This window comes from Peromyscus eremicus, chromosome X (genome assembly GCF_949786415.1).
Source record: "Peromyscus eremicus chromosome X, PerEre_H2_v1, whole genome shotgun sequence".
NCBI classification, from domain to species: domain Eukaryota; kingdom Metazoa; phylum Chordata; class Mammalia; order Rodentia; family Cricetidae; genus Peromyscus; species Peromyscus eremicus.
The window spans coordinates 87,829,900-87,835,948 of record NC_081439.1 but is presented as its reverse complement, the minus strand read 5'-3'; the positions used below and the strand labels follow the sequence as shown (position 1 = coordinate 87,835,948).

Here is a 6,049-nt window from a genome sequence, read left to right as displayed (position 1 = left end):
CATGGAGGCCAGGCAGTGGTGGGTACAAGAGGTCTGAAGAGTTGGCGAGGTGAGGTTGACTGTGGCTCATTTTGTCTCTCTGCTCTTTCAGCTTTCACCCCAATATCTGGCTCCAGGATTTTTTTTTTTATTAATAAGACTGTTTAGCAATTCATATTATACGCTGATATAGATGAGTAAAGAGCCCGAGAGTGAGGAAACAACCCACAAATTAGGAGAAAGCACTTGCGATCTGTTCATTTGCTAAAGGGCCGCTATGCAAAACCTGTAAGAAGGAAGCTCGGGGTTGGGGATTTAGCTCAGTGGTAGAGCACTTGCCTAGCAAGCGCAATCCCCTGGGTTCCGTCCTCAACTCTGGGGAAAAAAAAAAAAAAGGAAGCTCATCAGCAAGAGAAACCTGTTTAAAATTATTCTCTTCATCTAGTTCGCTTGCTGTAACAAAACAATGAATACAGAACACAGATTTATTGCTTACAGATTTGGAGACAGGGAAAGTCAAAGACCATGAGGCAAGCAAGCTACTTTAGTTGCAGGCTTCCTTTCTGCTTCAGAAATGGTACCCTTCTTCCTGTCTTCACAGGACACAAAAGACAGTTCTCTTTCCCAAGGGGGACTAACGCCTTGTGACCTAGTTAGCATTGCCTCTACCTCTTAATACTATTTTGTGTTGGGGATTACGTGTCAATATGTGAATTTGGTAAGGAGAGACACAGACATTCCAACTATAGCAATGGACAAAGGCCTGACATGATATTTCCAAAATAAGATAAATAATGAACCCATGTACTGTTCAAAAACAAAAACAAACAACCCCCCAACAACTCAGCATTAGTAACTACACAGAAAATACAAATTGGACCCACCGTGTGACATTACCTTCCACCTGTTAGAATGGCTGATATCCAAAAGACTAAAGATAAACATCAGCAATGATATGGAGAAGAAGGACCACGGCTGGTGGGGATGAATAGTATGCAGTCACTGTGGCCAACATGGAGGCGACTCAGAGAACTGGAAAGAGAAGTTCTGTACCATAGGACTCAGCAATCTCCCTCCTGGGGATTCTACTTAGGAAAAATGAAATCAGCATGTCCAAGAGACACTTGCACCCCTGTGTACTGTGCAGCAGTACCTACTCACCACAGTCCAGAAACAGAACAAACTTGTCTGTCAAACAGATGAATGGTTAAAGAAAATCTCTCTCTCACACACACTTTTTTTTTTTTGACAGCTTATAGGAGCTTTATTTTCCTTCCACCTTTTTTCCCTTTGCTCAGGTGTCTGCAGAGGAGTTCAGGACCACTCAGTGGTGGCTCCAACCCACTCGGCGGCCTGCGCTGTGGGAGCTGCGGACCAGTCCTCAGTGGCTGGCTGGGCACTCCAGTCTTCAGTAGGGAACTGCCGGATGGGTACAGAGGGCACCTGCACACCCTCGGACCACCTCTGGCTGAGCAGCAGTGAACTCAGGAGCTGGTACAGTCCATTCACCCTGGAATTCCTCCTTGGTCACAGCCTTCTCAGCAGCAGCCTGTTCCTCCTTCTCAATCTCCTCTGGGTCTCTGTAGAAGTAAAGATCAGGCATAACTTCCCATGGGTGCTCGCGGGAGATAGTGCTACGCATGTGGAGTACTTCCCGGGCCAGCATCCCTTATTGTTGCATGGGATGGCAATGTCCACGTAGTACAGAGGAGAGTCTGTGTTACACAGCACAATGGTGGGCAGGTTGACATGAGACGCCTCTGTGAGGGGCTGGTGGTCAGCTCTGGGATCAGTCACCACTAGAAGCCACGGCTCCCTGAAGGCTGCTTGGATCTGGTTAGTGAAGGTCCCAGGGGTGAAGCGGTCAGCAACTGGAGTGGCTCCAGTGGCGGCAGTAAACTTCAGCACAGCTCACTGCCCGGTGTTCCTGGAGGAGATGACGCTGACATCAGCAGGGTTCTCAATGGCAACAATAGCACGGGCTGCAAGTGACAGCTTCTCCCAGGTCCTCTTCAGGTTTATGACGTAGATACCATCACTTTTTCTTCTGTAGATGGGCTGCTCCATCTGAAAGTCAAGGTTGGTGCCACCTCAGTGGGTTCCTGCAGCAAAGAATTTGAGGACATCCTCCTCCTTCATCTGCAGGACATCAAGGGCTCCAGACAATGCGTAAGTTTCCCTTTCAGTTACAATGGGAATCAAGAACAACGCCACATGGACCCGTCCCAGAGTAGTGCGGAAAGCCATACACTTTTTCTTTAAAAAGAAGAAAATGCTGGATTTGTGATAAAATGGATGAACTCTGGGACACTATGCTAAGTGAAATAAGCCAGGTACAGAAAGACAAATAACATAATGGTATATGTATATTTTAAAAAGAAGTCAAACTCATAGAAGTTGATATAAGAATGGTTTGTATCTTTTCTTCAAGACTTGTGGAGTAATAGAAGAGGTCATATTCAGGAGCACTCAGAGTACTGGAGGCCACAGCCTCATAGGTGAGGAGGAAAGGAGAAAAGAGGATGAGGGATCAAAATTAAATGAGTGTTTTACATATTTATTGCACAGCATAGGGACATAACATAATAAATAGTTTAAATTTTCAGAAATAGTGCATTTTAAGTATTTTTTTTTTGAGACAGGGTTTCTCTGTGTAGCTTTGGAGCCTGTCCTGGAACTCTGTAGACCAGGCTGGCCTCGAACTCACAGAAATACACCTGCCCCTGCCTCCCTAGTGCTGGGATTAAAGGCGTGCACCACCACCGCCTGGCCACTTTAACTATTCTTATCACAAAAAGCATTTGAAGTTATATATGTTAACTTGCTTGATTTATTCGTTCCAATATACATACATGAAATTTTCACATTATGTTCCATAAATATACACAATTATTGTTAAATAAATATTAATGATTGAAGGATTACTTCTACTGAACATTGTTAAAAGAAATGATGAAAAATACAGAGAGGATGGAAGAGAGAAAGTAGAAATTTATGGGCTCCAATTTCAGTCTTGCTATATTCCACTGTTGGTACATTACAAATCAGTGCTCAGACAAAAAGCCCATCTGTAGTCACTTTCCGTGTTTTCATTCATACTTTGACTTAGGAGAGGAACAATTAATAATCTGTGGCCTTTGGCTGCCAGTGTAAATAAGAGAGCCATAGATAACTGCAACTTTTAATTGTAATCATGTAAGGAGATTCCTCCATGAGTGGTAAGCAAGGAAATGAGACAGTCTCATTAGTTAAAATCAGATGCTTAGGATACCAGTAATCATGAATTAGGGAATCAGCAACTCTAATATGTTCAGGAGGTCTTAGGATATTATAGGTGGGAAAGAACAAGGTTATTTTTTATAACCTATGTATATCAGTTCTCAATTAATTTCCCTTTCTTATTCTTTTAGAATGCATGAGAAAATAAGCTACATACAATATAATATTGAAAATTAAATGAATTAGAAAATTCAAACACATGTAATGGAAATAAAAAATTATTGTTCATTGGAATTTCACAGGATCCTGGGAAAAAATGATCACAGGGCTAGTATGATTCCCCATTCAAAAAAAGTTAAGGGCTTATACTGTGTTTCTCAAAATGCTTCAGATCAAAGGAAAAGTCATATACGCAGAGGGCAAGTTTTTGGAAGCATGTGATCATCAGGGGATCAACTTTAAGATAAAAAGGGAGAAGGGTGGGACCCAGTGAGATGGAAGATGTTCATGTGTTCCTCGATGTGACCTTCTTCTATGACCTAATAAATTGTGAGGGGGAAAATCTTGTTCTTAATGTGGTTTAATTTCTATTAGAAAGTGGTAGAGTTTTGGTCACAGTCTTAGCAGCCATGATGGCTAGTTTTATACCAATGTGTCACAAGCTGGAGTCATCTGAGAGGAGGCAATTTCAATTAAGAAAATGCCTGCATAAGATTGGGTTGTAGGAAAGCCTGTAGGGCATTTTAATTAGTGATTGATGTGGGAGGGTCCATCCCACTGGGGCTCTATAAGCAATCAGGAGCACCTCTCCATGGCCTCTGCATCAGCTCCTGCTTCCAGGTTCCTGCCCTGTTGGAGTTCCTGTCCTGCCTTTCTTTGATGATGAACAGCGACATAGAAGTGTAAGCCAAATAAACCCTTTCCTCCCCAAGTTGTTTTTGGTCATGGTGCTTATCAAAGCAGTAATATCCCTAGCTAAGACAGAAGTCTCATAAAGCCTGAGAACATTTAGAAACAGTGAAGGATCCAGAGAAACATGAGAACAGAGACAGGATCACTTGACCAATTCTGGGTTTCCTGTGATTCTGGAATCAGGCTCAAGAAAAATATGCTTTTCACTAAAGAAAGAATGCCGTGGTTTATTGTTCAACTCTATTTCCATTCTCTAGTAATTTGAACAACAAACACACTTGAAATGGAGAGATGGCTCAGTGGTTAAGATCTCTAGCTGCTCTTCCAACAGACGCAGGTTCGGTTTCTAGCACCCACAGGGCAGCTCACAACCATCTGTAACTCCATTTCCAGGGGATCTGATGCCCCCCTCTGGCCTTTGTGGACAACAGGTACGCAAGTGGTCCACAGACATACATGCAGGCAAATCATACATACACAAAATAAAATGAAAAAAATGTTTAAGAACCAGATAAACAACAAGAAACTGCAGAACACTGGAAAGATCATGATCTTAAAAGCAAGAAGCTGGAGGCATGACTCAGTGGTTAAGAGCACTTGCTACTCTTCCAGAGGATCCAAGTTGAGTTTCGAGCATTCACACAGCGGCTCACAAACATCTGCAACTCCAGTACCAGGTGATCCGACACCCTCTCTGGCCTCAGTGGGCACCAGACAGGAATGTGGTGCACAGACATAGGCAAACACTCATGCACATAAAATAAAAATAAATACATCTTTAAAAAAATTATTAAGAGCAGGAATCAGAGAGATGGCTCAGCAAATAAGAGCATGTGTTGCTCTTACAGAGGAATGGAATTGGTCTCCCAGTACCTTATCAGATGGCTCACAACTGGCCCGTGACTCCAGCTTCAGGGAATATTATGACTTCTAGACTCCAAAGAAACCTGCACTCATGTGTCCATGCCCACCGCACATATTAATAATATGTGCATGACACATACACACAAATTAACAATATCTTAAAATTAGCCACAAGAAAAGAATGTTACCTGTAAAGGGAAAAGAGTAGAATTAGGAAGTCTGTTGATGGATGAGATGGTTGGAAAAATGTAGTTCTAGTGACAGAAATAGAAACTGCAGCATAGATGTGAGCTTAAGAATAAAATGTGCTTCCTCTGACGATTGATTATATGCCTAGCAATGTAGTTACGGGAATAATTTGCCCTGCCTTTAGAGATTCAGTGCCACGGGCACCTGTACGTCTACTTCAAGCCTCCGAAACAGATTATAGCTGATAAAAAAACCAAAACAAAGACAAATGAAAATTACTGAAATACTAATAAGATCTGCTTGAAAATGGGTGGGGAGATAAATTGTGAGCATTCCAAATCACTTTAACCCCTACTTCAGAATCGTGATACAAGGAGTGCTTGTATCAAGACCTCCATCATCAGACGTACTGCCTTTCCTATGGCTTGCTGTACATTCAAACATTCTAGGAACAAGTATCTAATTAGCCATTCCTCAGTTACATGGCTCTGAAGGACAGAGCCGGTGGGAAAGTAATCATCTGGTGTTTCGTAAGGTTGATAAAAAAACTGATCAGTTGCTGGCTAGGGGTGTGAGAGAATACATACACGAATGGCATGAGGGAGTTTGCTTTTAGGGTGAAGGAAGTAGTTTGTATCTTGATGCAATACAAATATGCATGTGTTAAGAGTCACCGATGTATATACCAGAAAAAGTTGTTTATGGTATGATCAGACCAGACCCTCCCCACCATAATGATAGCCTTGACTGGTTGTATAATGAGGACTGCAGGAGCCACCCACTTTCTACATCTCTTTTAGGTATCTATTTATACACCATAATCAATTTCCTTCAATAGTCTGTCCTCCTACTGTTTTGTATCAATTGATATTAACTTTATAATTTA

At 42.1% G+C, this 6,049-nt stretch overlaps 1 pseudogene; it reads right to left on the bottom strand.

The window, feature by feature from the left end:
* Positions 1–1,261: 1,261 nt before the first annotated feature.
* On the bottom strand, positions 1,262–2,226 carry LOC131900132 (small ribosomal subunit protein uS2-like; annotated as a pseudogene).
* Positions 2,227–6,049: the final 3,823 nt, after the last annotated feature.